Genomic DNA, 19,206 nt, shown 5'->3' with positions numbered 1-19,206 from the left:
CACCTTTACTGCTCCACACACAGAGACATACAAAGCTCCCTTGCCCTCATTTGGCAAATCTGACCATAACTCTATCCTCCTGATTCCTGCTTATAAGCAAAACTGAAGCAGGAAGCACCAGTGATTCGGCTAATAAAAAGTGGTCAGATGATGAGATGCTAAGCTACAGGACTGTTTTGCTAGTACAGACTGGAACATGTTCCGGGATTCTTCAGACAGCATTGAGGAGTACACCACATCAGTCACTGGCTTCATCAATAAGTGCATCGATGATGTCGTCGCCCCACAGTGACCGTACGTACATACTCAACCAGAAGCCATGGATTACAGGAAACATCCGCACTGAGCTAAAGGGTAGAGCTGCCGCTTTCAAGGCGAACGGGACTCTAACCCGGACGCTTATAAGAAATCCCGCTATGACCTCCGACGAACCATCAAACAGGCAAAGAGATCAATACAGGTCTAAGATTGAATCATACTACACACTGGCTCTGACGCTCGTCGGATGTGGCAGGGGCTTGAAAACTATTACAGACTACAAAGGGAAGCACAGCCGCGAGCTGCCCAGTGACACAAGCCTACCAGACAGCTAAACCACTTCTATGCTCGCTGAGGCAAGCAACACTGAAGCATGCATGAGAGCACCAGCTGTTCCGGACGACTATGTGATCACGCTCTCCGTAGCCGATGTGAGTAAGACTTTAAGCAGGTCAACATTCACAAGGCCGCAGGGCCAGACGGATTACCAGGACGTGTACTCCCGAGCATGTGCTGACCAACTGGCAAGTGTCTTCACTGACATTTTTCAACATGTCCCTGACTGAGTCTGTAATACCAACATGTTTCAAGCAGACCACCATAGTCCCCGTGCCCAAGAACTCTAAGATAACCTGCCTAAATGACTACCGACCCGTGGCACTGACGTCTGTAGCCATGAAGTGCTTTGAAAGACTGGTCATGGCTCATCAACAGCATAATCCCAGAAACCCTAGACCCACTCCAATTTGCATACCGCCCCAACAGATCCACAGATGATGCAATCTCTATCGCACTCCACACTGCCCTTTCCCACCTGGACAAGAGGAACACCTACGTGAGAATGCTATTCATTGACTACAGCTCAGCATTCAACACCATAGTGCCCTCAAAGCTCATCACTAGCTAAGGATCCTGGGACTAAACACCTCCCTCTGCAACTGGATCCTGGACTTCCTGACGGGCCGCCCCCAGGTGGTAAGGGTAGGTAACAACACATCTGCCACACTGATCCTCAACACGGGGCCCCTCAGGGGTGCGTGCTCAGTCCCCCTCCTGTACTCTCTGCTTCACCCATGACTGCATGGCCAGGCACGACTCCAACACCATCATTAAGTTTGCCGACGACACAACAGTGGTAGGCCTGATCACCCGACAACGATGAGACAGCCTATAGGGAGGAGGTCAGAGATCTGGCCGTGTGGTGCCAGGACAACAACCTCCTCAACGTGACCAAGACAAAGGAGATGATTGTGGACTACAGGAAGAAAGAGGACTGAGCACGCCCCCATTCTCATCGACGGGGCTGTAGTGGAACAGGTTGAGAGCTTCAAGTTCCTTGGTGTCCACATCACCAACGAACTATCATGGTCCAAACACACCAAGACAGTCGTGAAGAGGGGCACGACAAAGCCTATTCCCCTCAGGAGACTAAAAGATTTGGCATGGGTCCTCAGATCCTCAAAAAAATTCTACAGCTGCACCATCGAGAGCATCCTGACTGGTTGCATCACCGCCTGGTATGGCAACTGCTTGGCCTCTGACCGCAAGGCACTACAGAGGGTAGGGTGCGTACGGCCCAGTACATCACAGGGGCAAAGCTCCCTGCCATCCAGGACCTCTATACCAGGCGGTGTCAGAGGAAGGCCCTCAAAATTGTCAAAGACTCCAGTCACCCTAGTCATAGACTGTTCTCTCTGCTACCGCATCGGCAAGCGGTACCGGAGTGCCAAGTCTAGGTCCAAAAGACTTCTCAACAGCTTCTACCCCCCAAGCCATGGACTCCTGAACAGCTAATCATTACCCGGACTATTTGCACTGCCCCCACCCCATACTTTTTACGCTGCTGCTACTCTGTTAAGTATTTATGCATAGTCACTTTAACTCTACCCACATGTACATATTACCTCAACTACCTCAACTCAGCCGTGCATATTACCCTCAACTACCTCAACTAGCCGGTGCCCCCCGCACATTGACTATGCAACGGTACCCCCTGTATATATAAGCCTCCCCTACTGTCACTTTATTCTATTGTATATAGCCTCCCTACTGTCACTTTATTTTTTACTTCTGCTCTTTTTTTTTCTCAACACTTTTTTGTTGTTGTTTTATTCTTACTTTTTGTTTAAAATAAATGCACTGTTGGTTAAGGGCTGTAAGTAAGCATTTCACTGTAATGTCTGCACCTGTTGTATTCGGCGCATGTGACCAATAAAATTTGATTTGATTTGATTTGATTTGATTTGAACAATACATATGACAAAATGTGAGCACATGTAAAACCCATGTGTCAAATATAATTGAGAATATTTTACTTTAAAAGGCATCATTTACATTAATTCAATTTAAACAGTCATGGTCCCCTGCAGGTTTTGTCTAGTTCCCGGTTTGTTCCAGGGATGTCCCCAAGAATGTATTTAGGACATTGTGTCATGGTTCCCTAGAGGTTTTTGTTTAGTTGCGGTAAAAATACAGTAAATGTTGTACTATTGCCGCGTTCAAAACAACTGGGAACTCAGAACTTGGAAATCGCAGACATCCGACTTTAGTGCTTTCAAGACAACTGGGAACTCGGGGGAAAAAACGAGCTCCGACTGGGAAAATGTATTTTGAAAGGTCATCCTACATCATCGGGCCTCTTTCTAGAGCTCTGACTTGCCGACCTCAAGATCACTGACATCATAATTCAACCAAGTTTTTTTCAGAGATCCCAGTTGTCTTGAACTCACCAATAATTTTGAATATAAGGTATGATGATCACTGTGCTTTGATAGGTGAATGTATTAGCATACTTTGGGGCGTGTTCATATATATGTGTATTTGTGCCAACAGTCATTGGAAGTGTTGTAGCAGTTTAAGTGTTTGATGGTTATGCTAATGTTGGTTGAGTGCTTCTTTTGACACTGTCTGTTCTGCAAACTTTGTGAGAGCAAACGAGCTGTCACTAACGAGCTGCACTGTAGAGAGGTTGTTGTGCATTTTCCAGTAACTTAATGGCAAGTTGTTGCCAGAAAGGTGTGTGAATTTGTAATTTCTTAACTGGAAACCATTTGACAGTAAGTTATTCTAAAATACACAATTTATTGGCAAAACGTTGCCAGTAACCTACAGGCAACTTGCTCCTACTAGCAATACATGCCAGTAACCTACTGTGCCTTTACTGACTCTTCTGTTGACACACATGCAACATTACTTGCTGATTGGCAGCATACTGTTGCACTGGTAGCCTATCAGAATATTGGATTAATTATCTATTTTGGTCTCCCTATGTGTGATAATGTCATTCCCGTTAATGTGCTCTGTTGTATTCTGTTCATAAACTTTAAGTTTGTAGGCAAACTCAGCTCCATCATTCATTGAATCAGATGGCTCATTCATCACAAAACCCACTGATATTTCCAATTGCTTTAATTATTTTTTTCATTGGCAAGATTAGCAAATTTAGGCATGACATTCCAGCAACAAACGCTGACACTACACACCCAAGTATAACAGATCACATTATGAAAGACAAGCATCGTAATTTAGAATTCCGTAAAGTGAGTGTGGAAGAGGTGAAAAAAGTATTATTGTCTAACAACAACGACAAGCCACAAGGGTCTGATAACTTGAATGGAAAATTACTAAGGATAATAGCGGATGATATTGCCACTCCTATTTGCCATATCTTCAATCTCAGCCTAGTAGAAAGTGTGTGCCCTCAGGCCTGGAGGGAAGCAAAAGTCATTCCGCTACCCAAGAGTACTAATGCCCCATTTTACTGGCTTAAATAGCCGACCAATCAGCCGGTTACCAATCCTTAGTAAACTTTTTGGGAAAAATGGTGTTTGACCAGATACAATGCTATTTTACAGTATACAAATTGACAACAGATTTTCAGCACACTTATAGGGAAGGACATTCAACAAGCACAGCACTTACACAAATGACTGATGATTGGCTGAGAGAAATTGATGATAAAAAGATTGTGGAAGCTGTTATGTTTGACTTCAGTGCGCCTTTTGACATTATTATGGTTTTACACCCCCTGCTATATTGTGGAAAAAGAGCGTCTGCTAAATTATGTAAATGTAAAATAAAGAGTTACCTGTCTAACAGAACACAGAGGGTGTTCTTTAATGGAAGCCTCTCCAACATAATGCAGGTAGAATCAGGAATTCCCCAGGGCAGCTGTCTAGGCCCCTTACTTTTTCACTCTTTACTAATGACATGCCACTGACTTTGAGTAAAGCCAGTGTGTCTATGTATAGGGATGACTCAACACTATAAACATCAGCTACTACAGCGAGTGAAATCACTGCAACACTTAACAAAGAGCTGCAGTTAGTTTCAGAATGGGTGGCAAGGAATAAGCTAGTCCTAAATATTTCAAAAACTAAAAGCATTGTACTTGGGACAAATCATTCACTAAACCTCAATTCAATCTTGTAATAAATAATGCGGAAATTGATGAAGTTGAGGGGACAAAACTGCTTGGAATAACCCTGGATTGTAAACTGTCATGGTCAAAACATGTTGATACAACAGTAGCTACGCTGGGGAGAAGTCTGTCCATAATAAAGCATTGCTCTGCCTTCTTAACAACACTATCAACAAGGCCCTAGTTTTGTCACACCTGGACTACCGTTCAGTCTTGTGGTCAGGTGCCACAAAGAGGGACCTTGGAAAAATGTAATTGGCTCAGAACAGGGCAGCATGGCTGGCCCTTAAATGTACACGGAGAGCTACCATGAATAATATGCATGTAAATCTCTCATGGCTCAAAGTGGAGGAGAGATTGACTTCATCACTACTTGTTTATGTAAGAAGTGTTGACATGCTGAATGCACTGAGGTGTCTGTTTCAACTACTAGCACAATACTCAGACACCCATGCATACCCCCCACAAGACATGCCACCAAAGGTCTCTTCACATTCCCCAAGTCAATAACAGACTATGGGAGGCGCACAGTACTACATAGAGCCATGACTACATGTAACTCTATTCCACATCAGGTAACTGATGCAAGCAGTATAATCATTTAAAAAACAGATACAAATACACCTTATGGAACAGTGGGGACTGTGAAGAGATACACAAACACAGGAACAGACACACACATACGCACACACACGCTAGCATACTTGTTGTGTATTACAATATTGTATGGTTGTATTATACATTTTTGTATTGTAGCTATGTAGTGGTGTAATAATGTTGTATGATATACTGTTTTATATTTTGTTTTGTGTGAGATGTAAGTGCCTTAATGTGTTTGGACCCCAGGAAGAGGAGCTACTGATTCCTAATAAATACAAATACAAATACACAGTCAGTTCTCCAACCTTATTAAACATAAGTGCATGTGATACCAAAGAGCGATACAATATTTCATTTATAGCTAGTCATCATGTGATTGTAATACTCACCTCCCTGCTACACCATCAGGTCAGTGAGTGTGAAAAATTAGCTACAGTAAATCACTGTGAATTTTACAATAACCTACTTGCAACTAGTTGAAATTAAGTTATTGAAAATTAAACATTACTTCACTTTGAACCAGAGCTATTAAATTGTTAGAAGATGCACAGTAACCTCTTAACAGTGCATCACTTGATTATCACTAGTTCTTACAAGGATTGCAGAACTGACGATGTAAGAATATGTGACCAACCGGCTCGATTCGGTCTTATGTAGCAACATTTGAAATTGTGTTTTTTACATTGGATGAAAGTAGAGACTCAGAGCTAGAAAATGGTATGTCAAACACTACAGTTGAGGAACAATGGGAAAGTAATTCTGCTTTGAAAGTTGATAAACTTGTAACCTCACTTTTGAGAAAATGGCCCTTGAATGTTTTGGTACACATACTGGAGAGCTCTTCTTTGTCTACACCCATTCAGCAACGTTCACACCCTCTTAAGCTTTAGCCCCACCCAGCTCTTTAAGGATTCACATGTGAGGCCATGTACAAAATAACCAAAGATTGATACTACGGGTGTCTTTAATTCAATCTGCAGTGCCAGTGTGCTCAGAGTGCGCTCTGGGCGTTCGAACTCAGAGGGTTGTCAGATTGTCCGTTAGTAAATTCAGAGCGGTTCGCTCTCGGAGCTTTCAGAGTGCACACTGGACGCTCTGGCCGAGGAGTAGGGTTGATCCGAGCGTTCTGACCTATCTACAGCAGTCAAGCACCCAAGCTAACTGGCTAACGTTGTCTAGCTTGCTAGCTACTTCCAGACACAAATGAGGGAACAGCTCACTCTGACCATTTTACTTGCCCTAGCAGAGCTGGTTAGGCTGTTTTTATGTTATCCAGAGCGTTGGTGACTGCAACTGTGCTCCTGGCAACAGTTTAATCACGCTTTTTTGCCAACGTTTACTGACACCGGCCATATGTGTGGGTGTTGAGCGTTCGTAAATTCGTCAGTTATTCTGCGCTCTGGCACACTCAGACGAGAGTGCTCTGAAATCGGAGTAGATAGCCAGAGTGAATTTACCAGCTACGTCTATCGACAGTTGTCGCATCGCAGTGACATCATGAGCATTCCATTGAAATGGTTACTTGCATAGTGGAGTCTTTTGTTTAGACATGTAGCTAGCTAGTTAACCAATGAACGATATTCCCAACTCATAATGTTACTACCCTGCATGAATCTGCAGGTAGCTAACCAACCAGGTTAATTATTAGCTAGCTAGCTAACATTAGGCTATAACTAGCAATGTAAATGGCACTGAAATACGAATAATATTACTACACATCATGCATATAACGTTAGCTAGCTAGCGAGCCAGCCAGCTAACATTAGCTAGCTAGCTAACAGTACGCTTTAACTTGAAATGAAAATACTTTCTGATAAAATTGAAACGTGTAATATCTGAAAATGTAGCTAGCTAGACTATCTTACCCGTATACATGGATGGACGCTTCTCCCTCTCAGATGCCATGGTTGCCTTAGTTTGATGATGTAATCCGGAGATAGGTGTTTTATACAACAGCCTTCTGTGTGTTCTCTTTTCGACTCAGTCTGCATATTTGCAATCAAACGCCAGAATTTTCTCCATGTCCTTAGCTATCCATAGTGCATTCCACTGATTTCAAAACTCGGTCCTCCAGAAATTTGAGAGCTACACTTATGCAATTCTACTTAGTGATATCTTTCAACAAAGCCGCGTTAGAAAGGATTACTTACACATACTGACCAGCTCATGTTATAGACAGAAGGTGCTACATGGCAGACCAATCTGAACTCATCTCTCGGCATGTCCAGCCCAGCCATTATCTCAGCCAATCGTGGCTAGCGGGAAGGTTCCTGTCTTTTTCTGTGGCTAAACCAACTAGGCTCATAATTTAACCATTTTATTCGTATTTACAGATGGCATACATGTTTGTTATTAAGGCACATGAAAGTTCACATGTTCCAGAAGGCATTTCTGCCAGAAAACGCATTTTGATTTAAAATAATAGTTTTAGTTCAAATGGCTCTCCTGTGAAGTAGTAACGTGCGACATACGTCTAGTTTCCTGAAATGAGTCACATATATGCTCAACCTTCAGCAACACAACGATAAACCCCTTAAACTGGTGCAACATTTCAACTGACGGTTGGCACAAATACAACGTATTTTAGACAATGCCCCCAAATGTGCTAATAAGCCACTGCCAGCACATTGCCCCCACCTACATTTCAAAGTGCAGTAATGATTGTACTTTATATTGAATATATTGGGTAGAAAAATTGACCATTATACTAGATTTTCCAAACATGTACCCTAAAAGGTACTGACTAGTACCATGTGAGTACCTTTTGAAAGTACCTTTGACCTTTTTGTAAACCAGGGAACAATATTGTACCGTAACGGTACTCTTATTTTTGACTGTATGTGGATATACACTGAGTGTACAAAACATTAAGAACATAGACTGACCAGGGGAATCCAGGTGAAAGCTATAATCACTTATTGATATGACTTTTTAAATCCACTTCAATCAGTGTAGCCGAAGGAGAGGAGACAGGTTAAAGAAGGATGTTTAAACCTTGAGACAATGGAGACATGGATTGTGTGTGTCATTCACAGGGACAAAAGATTTAAGTGCCTTTGAATGGGGCATGGTAGTAGGTTCCAGGCGCACCAGTTTGAGTGTGTCAAGAACTGCAATGAAGTTGGGTTTTACACCCTCAACAGTTTCCCGTATCAAGAATGGTCCACCACCCAAAGGACATCCAGCCAACTTGACACAACTGTGTGAAGCATTGGAGTCAACATGGGCTAGCATCCCTGTGGAACGCCTTTGACACCTAGTAGAGTCCATGCCTTGACGAATTGAGGCTGTTCTGAGGGCAAAAGGGGGTGCATCTCCATATTAGGAAGGTGTTCCTAATGTTTTGTACACTCAGTGTATGTTCTTGGTATCAAATAAGTATCTGGTGGCACTGCTGAGACATTATTGCACTCCAGACCAAAAGGTTGCAAGGTAAAATCCCGAGAACATTTATGCACACTTAATTTCAAGTGTCCCTGAGCATTGCTTCTTTTTAGTTGGTGTTGTCAGATAATCGCACATCCCCCTTATGTAAAAACCACATAATTTCACATGTGGAAAATCACATGACACTTTACATGTGACACTAATATAAAGCTTGTTGAGATACTGTAAATATTCACCCCCTCTGAGTCAATACATGTTAGAAAAACCTTTGGGAGCGATTATTACAGCTGTGAGTTTTCTTGTGTAAGTCTCATAAGAGCTTTGCACACCTGTTTTGTACAATATTTGTCCATTATTATTTTCAAAATTCTTCAAGCTCTGTCAAGGTGTTGGGGATCATGGTTAAACAGTCTTGCCATAGATCTTCAAGCAGATTTAAGTCAAAACTGTAACTTGGCCACGCGGGAACATTCACTGTCTTCTTGGTAAGCAACTCCAGTGTAGATTTGGCTTTGGGTTGTAGGTTATTGTCCTGCTCAAAGGTGAAGTCCTCTCCCAGTGTCTGGTGTAAAGTAGACTGAAGCAGGGTTTCCTCTAGGATTTTGCCTGTGCTTAGCTCCATCCCGTTTCTTTTCATCTTGAAAAATTCCCCAGTCTTTGCCGATGTCAGGCATACCCATACCATGATGCAGCCACCACAGTGCTTGAAAATAAGGAGGCAGTTACTCAGTGATGTGTTGTGTTGGATTTGCCCCAAACATAATGCTTTGCATTTAAGCCAAAAAGTGTATTAATTTGCCATGTTTTTTTGCAGTACAATATTTTTTATTCTGTATATATGTATTCTTCTTTTGTCATTTAGGTCATTATTGTGGAGTCACTACAATGTTGTCGATCCATCCTCAGTTTTCTCCCATCACAGCCATTGAACTCTGTAGATGTTTTAAAATCACCAATAGCCTCATGGTGACATCCCTAAGCAGTTTACTTCCTGTCCTGCAGCTCAGTTCTGAAGGGTGACTGCATCTTTGCTGTGTCTGGGTGGTTTAATTATTAATAATTATTAATTTGATCATGCTGAAAGATATATTCAATGTCCGATTTGTTATTGTTACCCATCTACCAATCACGGCCCTTCTTTATGAGGCTTTCGAAAAGCTCCCTGGTTTTTGTAGTTTAATCTGTGCTTGAAATTCAATACTTGACTGAGAGACCTTACAGATGTTGTATGTATGGGGGGACAGAGGAAGGGATAGTCATTCAAAAATAATGTAAACCCCTATTATTTCACACATAACTTATTATCTTATTTGTTATTTGCCAGATTTGACTTCTAAACTAATTTAGGCTTGCCTGAACAAAGGAGGTGAATACTTATGCTACGACTATATTTTAGTTATTACATTTTTATTAATTTGTAAAAATAGGTACAATTAAATTTTCACTTTGACATTATGGAGTGTTTTGTGTAGATCAATGACAAAAACAAAATACAATTAAATCTATTTATTAAATCAAATTTGATTAAAGTTCAAGGGGGTGTAGACTTTCTATAGGCACTGTATAATTCATCTCTGCACTTGGCACTATTTTGCTATTTTAGTTATCACTTAATCTGACTCATCTCTCATCATTTATTTCATTTACTTATTTCAGCAATTTGAGGGTCTGTATAGTTGTCTAATGTTGGTGGGGCATATTATTCTGTTTCGATGTTACTCCTGAGTTTTTTCTTGAGTGTATTTTTTAACAAAGCTTAGATTTACTTTGAAGTCCAAAGTGTAGTAATACATGTGAAATCAGTCATTAACAAAGACGTGGTGGCGTAGTTGAAAGATCATAGTGCAGTGAACCAAGTGGTATTGAGTTCAATTCCCAGGTGAAGACATGTTGAATAATAATTACTGTATAAATAAACAATGTAGTCATGTGTGTCAAATATGTACGTTGAAAACACTATGTTAAAAGCACTGTGTTTATCCTAACGACTCCTTTTTGTTGTCACATGAAGTGTTCCAAAAACACTTGATTTCACACGTTTTAGTGGTCTGAATATTGACTTTGACCTCAGGCCCTTTTCATGAACGTGTCTTCTTCAGTTAGCTAAATTTAAATTTAGCTAAATGAACATATTCTTTACACAGCTTATCAGCTTGTGCTTATCAGCTTACACCCTTTGTTGATTATGCTTATAATGCATTACATTTGAACCAAAAAATTACATGTATACTTATATACAGTATATGAAATGAAATAATAATGAATTTTGATGTACAATATCTAATGATGTTGCAATACGATTATCAAAATAATAACCTGATATATTCAACATTCTGTAAACTATTGTCTTTTAACAGTTTCACTTCTTCATCCCTCATCGGCCTACTTACTATGACACACCCCTTACGATGGTCATTGGTGTCCCGTGTGGCTCAGTTGGTAGAACACGATGCACGCAACTCCAGGGTTGTAGGTTCGTTTCCCACGGGGGACAAGTATGAAAATGTGTTGCACTCACTAGTATAAGTTGCTTTGGATAAGAGCGTCTGCTAAAAAAGTATTTGTCTACATAACCTGGTTCAAGCATTCATGATATTACCCTGAAGAAGGCACAGTAATGCTGAAACTTTGGTGTTTTACCCAATAAATTACTGGAAGCTTGGAGTGTGCGACTCTCTTTATTTTTATAGCCTAAAGTTTACTCGCCGTTAGTCAGCACCTCTACTAACTTGTTTAGGTGTGCGCCACCTCATGCTTGTCACTCCCTACTGTTATTTTATTTTACTCCTGCTCTTTAATGATTTGCTCTTTTTATTTTTTTTCTTAAACTGCATTGTTGGTTATGGGCTTGTAAGTAAGCATTTCACTGTAATGTCTACAGCTGTTGTATTCGGCGCATGTGGCAAATAAAATTTGATTTGATTTCACATGTGAAATTTCAAATGTGAAATCATGTGTTTTTTCCATAAGGAGAGGACACAAAAGTGTGTTTGTGCTCTCTTGGGACATTCATAGTTTTTTTTTACTGGCTTGTGTTACTGACCAAACTGGGTTAAGGACAGTCCCTACTGTAGTTAAATATTAATAGAGAATGTCTCAGTCGCAAAAATTTTGTACCGGGTATAAACACAATTTGCAATCGTACATGCATATGTGTGTGTGTGTTCATCATTGACTAAATTAGGTGGAATTTAAAAAATGACAAGCCAAGAAACTAAATCAAATATGGGTGGTATCACTTCTGAGGGACCTTATGTGAGGCTGGAGCTTTGTCCAGGATTCATCAGGAGGCATCCCCCAGGCGACAATCCATGTGTTGGGTTGGGTATCGATCTGGAGGCCCATGGATAAAGGACTCCTTCCACCCAGGAAATATGGGCAAGGGACGGACCTGAACTGGTACCCCAAGATGAAAGCCTCTTGCTGTGTTTCTATCTGAGGGAGAACATGCTAGAGGAGATGGATGCACTGGATGGAGAGGCTGAGGCTAGCAGGCTGGAAAGGGCACTCTCAGGGGGGAACCTGCTGCCCTTACCGCCCTCTATGGCCCGTAGAGTCTCCTCCTGCTGTCTGCACCAATCCCTCACCTCAAAGTCAGGGAATATAGTAGACTAGAACACTGACAGATGCTTAAACCTATGGTGTCCATATTAGGACAGCATGAGGCTGACAGCTCCCTGTGAGGTTGACACCAACTCATTATGACTCTGAGGCGATCCTTGTATGGATACCATATACTGTATATAGCCTTGTTATTGTTATTTTATTGTGTTACTATTTCCTTTTTTTATTGAGCAAATTTTTCTTACTTTTTAACTTTGCATTGTTGGGAAAAGGCTCGTAAGTAAGTCACTGTTTCTATTTGGCGCATGTGACAAATACAATTGTATTTTATTTGATACTAGCTAGATAAAATGTGAATGATCTGTTTCACTTCTCCGCTCACCATATCAGTGTAGCGTATGAGAACTGGGTGAATCTCAAGTTCCATCAGCGGGTCTCCCAGCAATATCCTCCAATGGTACCTCTCCATCCTCAGCCTCCTCTCCAGCTCCAGACTCTGGTTGAGGCCCAGCTCCTTTGCTTTCCGCTCCCCCACCTCAGTGGCCTCCTGCTGGGCCTCATGTTCTAACATCAGCCTCTCCTGTCGGAGCTTGGCCTGGAGGTCCTGGATCCTGTAGGTGGCCTTCTGTAACCTCACCTCCAGAGCTAGCACCCACTGCTCTTTCCCGGCCAAAGCCATAAGCTCCATCCTAGACTTCCTCAGTCTGGCTTGGGCCTCTCCGGCCATTCCCTCCCCTCCCCTCTCTACCACAACCAGGACATGCTGAGGTAGACCTCTTTGGGGCTATCTGGATAACCTTCAACCCACCACACCCTACTCTCCTACCCCTGTGTCAATGCTGGTGCAGGTCTACCCACTGATAGCAAGTCGGGCAGCCCTAGAGCTCTTATAGAGGATATCCGGTACAAGCCATTGGACCTTGATGAACCACTCAGTAGACTGAACTTCTCTGTCTTGATTGGACCAGGGACAAGGATCAAAGCCCATCTGCGTCGGGGGAACAAGGAGCTCATTGGCCACCTTGGTCAGAGACGTAGGGGGCGGGCCTTGAGGGTCAGAGTTCAAAGGGACAGTCCAATCAGAAGAAGTGGCAGTGTGCTCATCTTCGTCAATAACGTACAGGTTCTCGCAGAGAGGGACTTCCACTTTCTCGCCACAGGTTTATTTCATGGCGCCCAGATGTTAGACGAAAGAGAGAAGCCAGGTTTTGTGTCCGAGCCTCTGTAGCCACTGACTGCCACCACAGGCACCTCTGTAACCTCGGAGAGGAGAACCCACAGCTGCTCCAAGCTGTTGATTTCATCCTGCTGTTTCGTGGTCAGGGCACACAAGACTGACTGAAGAGCATCCATGTTGAAGGAGTGTTTACAGTGTTGGACATGGTCCTGGAAGGAGGCACTCTCTCTCTTGAGGCAGGTGTACAGGTTATCCATGGCTTCTGCTTTCCCGTCTAGCAGCACCAATCCGATGCAACATTTTCCATTACACCAATGAGACACAATGTCCAAACAACACATTCTTTCACTTTCACAAACAAGCCTTTTCAGTGCGGACCCTGTGCCATCTGTATGTTTGCCCTAACACTAACGATATTATGCCGACAACTAAGTGAAATGGAAATGTTTCCATATGACCATTCCTGCACATTTCACAAGTCGCTAATTGATTCTTATATTATGTGTATGTTGCCTAGCAGCTCGAGATGGATGTGCATTTGCGAAATCGTTGAATCATTACATTTTGCACTTAGGGAAAAAAATACGTGATGGGGGTGCTGAAAGGTATTTTCACAGGACTCCTGAAATATTCATCTTTCAAGTGGTCGTCTAGTCAAGGCAAATGAAACACCGCACAATGGTGTTCAAATTTTCCATTGCTCATTCTTGAGTTTAATTGAAAGGAGCAGAGTGAAGAGAAGGGCGCTGTTTGGACGAAAGCTAACACCCAAAACAAACCATTTGACTGATGAGATCAAAGGTTTGAGGGGGAAATTGTCCAGCTTTGCTTTAATTGCTTGTTTAATTGTAAAGAAAGTGGGGGCCTCCAAGTCTAAAGGCTTCATGAGGAACAGTGGCAATTAGGCTTAAAAAAATGAATTAGAAAGGCAGCACGTTATAAGTAAGTATGTGTGTGTGTGTGTGTGTGTGTGTGCGTGTGTGTCTTAGCCTCTGTGTGTGTCCATGACTTACCGTGGTAGGGCTGGATGCTCATCAGAACATTCTGACAGTTGTGATCTGCAATCCAGGCCTCTTGTCATTCTTCAATCAATCTCGGGAACATTCCCAGAGTGCTGCATTCCAGAAAATTGTCCTGAGACCCGAGATGTTATTAGAACAAGAGAGACTTATGGAAAAGTTAAACCACTCTCTCCTAGGAAACAACTACTGCCACAGCCATACAACCCTAAACAGTGCCTTTTTCAAAGTTGTTTGGACACTTCAAATTGACATTTAATTAATATGCTTCATAGTTTATGGAACAGATCACATTACCTTTTGGGACACATTACCTTTTGGGATTTAAGAATAACATTGACATACAGTACATACGGAGTGGACTATATTCTTGTGCTAGTGGCTGCCAAGCCATAAATATGTCTTCCACACTCTGGCAACCATAGGCTTAAACATGCTGTCATTAAGCAATGACAAAGGGGTGTGATAGCTATAAGTCACTCCTATTGCACTGGCTCTGGGCCCTGTCAACGTGTTGAGAGGCGAGTGTCACAGTTTGCAGGACTTCTAAAAGCTTTTCTGTTTACACAGCTCTACGTCGGTTAGCAGTGTTTTAGAAGGTAAAGAAAGAGACAGACAGGCATGGACATAAACATAGGCTCATGAGTGAATGTGGCTATTTCACATAGCAGTACTGCTCCTTTGGGTATAGTAGTCGATCAAAAACAACGACTGAGTGTTGTCCCCTTTCACTTTTCCTTTTTCTCTTAAGTTTTAGGACATGATAATATTTTACTACTAGTTAAAAAGTCACAGAATTAGAAACATTTGAATTATTGAGAGTTTAAAAATAAATGAGACGGTTAAGTTATATTTTAAAGGCTTCTGTGGAGCATATTGACTACAGAGAGATTTATCATTACAAGTAAACTTTTTGCTTGATTGAAGGATTGGGTTGCGTTTGGTACCTTCCAGTATCAGGATTGAGAAACTCTTGGGAGCGTAATACGACTTAATCCATATCTGTCAGTGTGGTATGTGTGTTGAGAAACAACTTGCCTAATGCTGTGTGTGCATGAAATATATCTCTCATAATAGACAATCCAATAAAACGTAATGCAATGATGGTGGCGGTCGTAACGTAAAATTCAATTAAACTGTAGACACACCGTATCTTTTCTCATCCACTACTGCAGATAGATCTTGGGCCGATTTAGATCATATAAAATGTCACAATTCACATGGTTTTACTTATGACACACAACAACACTACACTACTACACTACTACCCATTGTCTTGTGGCTTCCTATTAGCCTGGAGACACAGAGGGGTCAAGAGATGGTCTGGGAGCAGATTTATGGCATGTAATTACTTAGGAAATATCAGTAGGGGGGTGAAAACTTAACACTGTGTTACTCTCAGATAAATCTATTGCCTCTCCGTACTGTCCAATGTATTTAGGTAATATAGAACAGTAATACGATGCTTGAAACATAACTATATGGACATGAGGGGAGGGTGACTTTTAGTGGAACTGGGTCATCAATTTACAGCTTAACAAAACGATTATATTGGATGTTGTCTGTGTGTGCTTGTGCGTGTGCGTGTGTCTCTGTGTCTGTGTGTGTCTGTATGCACGTCTATGTGCCTACAATAGGGATGTGTTGTGGTCACTGTATGTGTGCTGTCTGTATCTGTCTGGTGTACAGTATGTGTTGGTTACCCCAGTACATGTTGCTGGTCAGGGGTAGAGAGTGGATCACCAAGCCTGTACCCTCTCTCCCCATCCCTTCTTCTCCCATCTAGGCCCCCCACCCCACCCCCAACATTCATATACTGTACATTTTAACATACCAAAATGTAAGGCCTGCTTGCCCATTTCACTTGGGAATAGCCGGAACATGGGGTTAAGAATAGAAGCATGGGAAAAGAAGCAGCCTGACAATGGTTTAAAGCTGGATGATTGCGTAAGCACAACTCCCAGTCACACTGACTGATAAGACCCTGAATCGCCAAAGGGGTTCTCGATCGCAGCAGCCGTGCAACTGTTTCCCTCGGTTAGTTGGTTTTCAGCAGCGACTCTACTTCACAGGAGACCGACTGGGCTACAGATTTTGCGTGTGACCTTCCCAGGGACAGAAGATGAATTAATGTACAGATATAAGTCAAGGTATGTGCCCAGTGGTGTAAAGTACTTAAGTAAAAATACTTGAATGTACTACTTAAGTAGTTTTTGTTGTTGTTGTGTATATGTACTTTAGTTTACTCCACTACATTCCTAAAGAAAAGATTTACCTTTTACTCCCATACATTTTCCCTGACACCCAAAAGTACTCGTTACATTTTGAATGCTCAGGCAGGACAGCAATATTGTCCAATTTACGCACCTATTAATACAATGCCTTGTCGTCCCTATTGCCTCTGATCTGGCGGATTCACTAAACACAACAGTGCGTTTATAAATGAGTGTTGGAGTGTGCCCCTGTCTGTTCATAAATTAAAAAAACTAGAAAATTGTGCCGTCTGGTTTGCTTAATATAAATAATGTTATGTATAGCACTTACTTTGTACTTTTACTCAAGTAAATCGGCTGGGTGCAGTCAATTGCTGTACTTTTTAACTAATTGTTTGGTGTTGATTGATGAAGGATCATAGGTGGAATTCATGGACAAAGTGTTTGTATATCTACTCACAACTCCCAGTATAACTATTAGCTTTAAATGACAAATCCATCCACTGTATCAGTTTTGACAGTGTACGTGGACACAACCCGTATATTAGAACATTCAGATAGTACATTTGGCTGCAGTCCTCTCCACATCTGTTTTCAGTGACTCCCATGTCCCAAGAGATAAATTCATTAATTTAGAAAATATACAGTAAACATCTGGCCATTCTCTTTTTACCAGCTGTTAAAGATAAGAATAGAAATGTTTAGTATCAAACAATACAAAGCAACTTGATATTTCAATCATATCAGAACTTAAGCGGATGTTCTCTCTTCCTCGTCAGTCATCAATTTCTAAAGAAATAAACAACACGACAAGCCATTATCCATTTGAGTCACTCTTATCTGCACCAAAAGTATGGTAGCCATTTTTTGTTGATTATTGAGGGGGAAGTGAAGTGTTTATTTGGCTAGGCAAGGCATGGATTAATAAGTCATTTTTTAAAGTGCCATGTGTCTGCCACGGGTTGAGGGAACATTATGAGTAAAAGCAGTTGCTGGCATGGATTTGCTAGACTGTAATGTAGTTATTTGTAGCCTGGTTCTGGCATCAGCCGGTTTTCAACCATATTGCTAGTGTACCATATGGTCTTAATGATGCCAGCCTGAGCCGTTTACTTTACATTTGCCTTGTAATCTAGAAGATCAAATGGTGGGGAGCAACATGTTGATGGTGATGATACTCAGTAGGACACACTATCTGCACACCTGATATGTAGTTGCAGGTGCAAACATTATGTATTGCCATTACTGAATTGTCATTGTCTGATTGACTATGGACAGTATCTATTTCTGACAGATGGAGAATCGACAGACCATTTTGACCAGCCTTATTGTGATCCTCATGGCCTTAACACGTGAGCAACAATTACACTACTTTGCCTGACTTGGTCCTCCAACCTACTTTTCAATGCCATTCTTTTAAGAACACAGTTGATTTTTTAATCCTTCTACAGCAGTGTCTACAGCAGTCTAGTCCTCTAATGTCATGCTACAGCAAAAACATATTCATCAGTAATGGATATAATGCCATTAAAAGTGGCGGAGAAGGCAGTATATCTCCAAACTGTCCTATTCCAAATAGAAGAGCTTTGTGGTCCAACAGTCGTTTCGCTGTTAGTTTTTATACCACCTAAAAATAATGGAAAACACATTCTAACTAGTGTCTACTGATTCAGTAGTACTGAAAGAGGCATGCGAGACAGTGGAATATTTCACCACCTCTTCCCTCTCTCCGTAATGGTCTGTGATTTATATGAAACATAATTTGTTTGTGAACACAGCCATTTACAGACATGAAATCACCAACCCACTGCCTATACTTTTCAGTTCTATTGAATGGTTGATGTTTTTTTATCTTATGTTCTAATACATTGGGAGTTGGGAGAAATGGGTCTGCTGTCACAATGTATTTACTTTTCACCAACTCTTGTTTTTTTCTAGGGCTTAGCGAGGGAGGCTACGTTGCACCGTGCAACAGGCTCAAGTTCGACCACTACGTGCACGGTTACTGCCTCCCCGAACTTCAACCAGAGCATGGAAGCTAGCAATTATCAGCACAGGTGTCCCTGGCCCACCTTTAAAGGGTGAGTGTGTCCCCCCTACAACAGTGGGGTTTGGTGCAACCTGACCTGCCTCTAGCCTTCCTGCCTATTGTATGTTGACGGCCTGAGGTGCACGTTAATCGTTGCTGTCTGCGCCACCCTTCACATCTGGGGGGAGCAGCCTCTGAGCTCCTGAGCTCACAATGACATCTTCATGGCTGATGAGTGAGTGAGAACAGAGGAAAGGGCTAAGTATAGCCGCGTATGACCATTTTTAACGGCTCTTTCGGGGAAGATATACGACCTTTAGTCATGGGAAAGTCCGACTTTTCCTGTCTCCAGGTTTTTTTTTGTGTTACTTCAGGTTTTGAGCTAATTAAAAATGTTGGGGGGTAGCCTAGTGCACATGGCTAGCCACACTGCTCCCGCTCGTATTTCTCCGACATCACATGTTTGTTCAGAGTGAAGATGTAGTGCTAGCCCATTAATTACACTGTAATAATCCATATATTACTGTTGACATCGCCTG

The 19,206-nt window shown here is 41.9% G+C and overlaps 1 long non-coding RNA gene across 1 annotated transcript; it reads left to right on the top strand.

Moving 5' to 3' along the window:
• Positions 1 to 16,463: 16,463 nt before the first annotated feature.
• Positions 16,464 to 18,652, top strand: LOC123490787. The gene is made up of 3 exons (XR_006661044.1): positions 16,464 to 16,575; positions 17,933 to 17,990; positions 18,577 to 18,652. It is a non-coding gene; the product is annotated as an uncharacterized LOC123490787 (long non-coding RNA).
• Positions 18,653 to 19,206: the final 554 nt, after the last annotated feature.

The sequence above is a fragment of the Coregonus clupeaformis genome, unplaced genomic scaffold (genome assembly GCF_020615455.1).
Source record: "Coregonus clupeaformis isolate EN_2021a unplaced genomic scaffold, ASM2061545v1 scaf4792, whole genome shotgun sequence".
Lineage (NCBI taxonomy): Eukaryota > Metazoa > Chordata > Actinopteri > Salmoniformes > Salmonidae > Coregonus > Coregonus clupeaformis.
The sequence above is the reverse complement of the archived record's forward strand: the minus strand, read 5'-3'. Positions and strand labels throughout refer to the sequence as shown.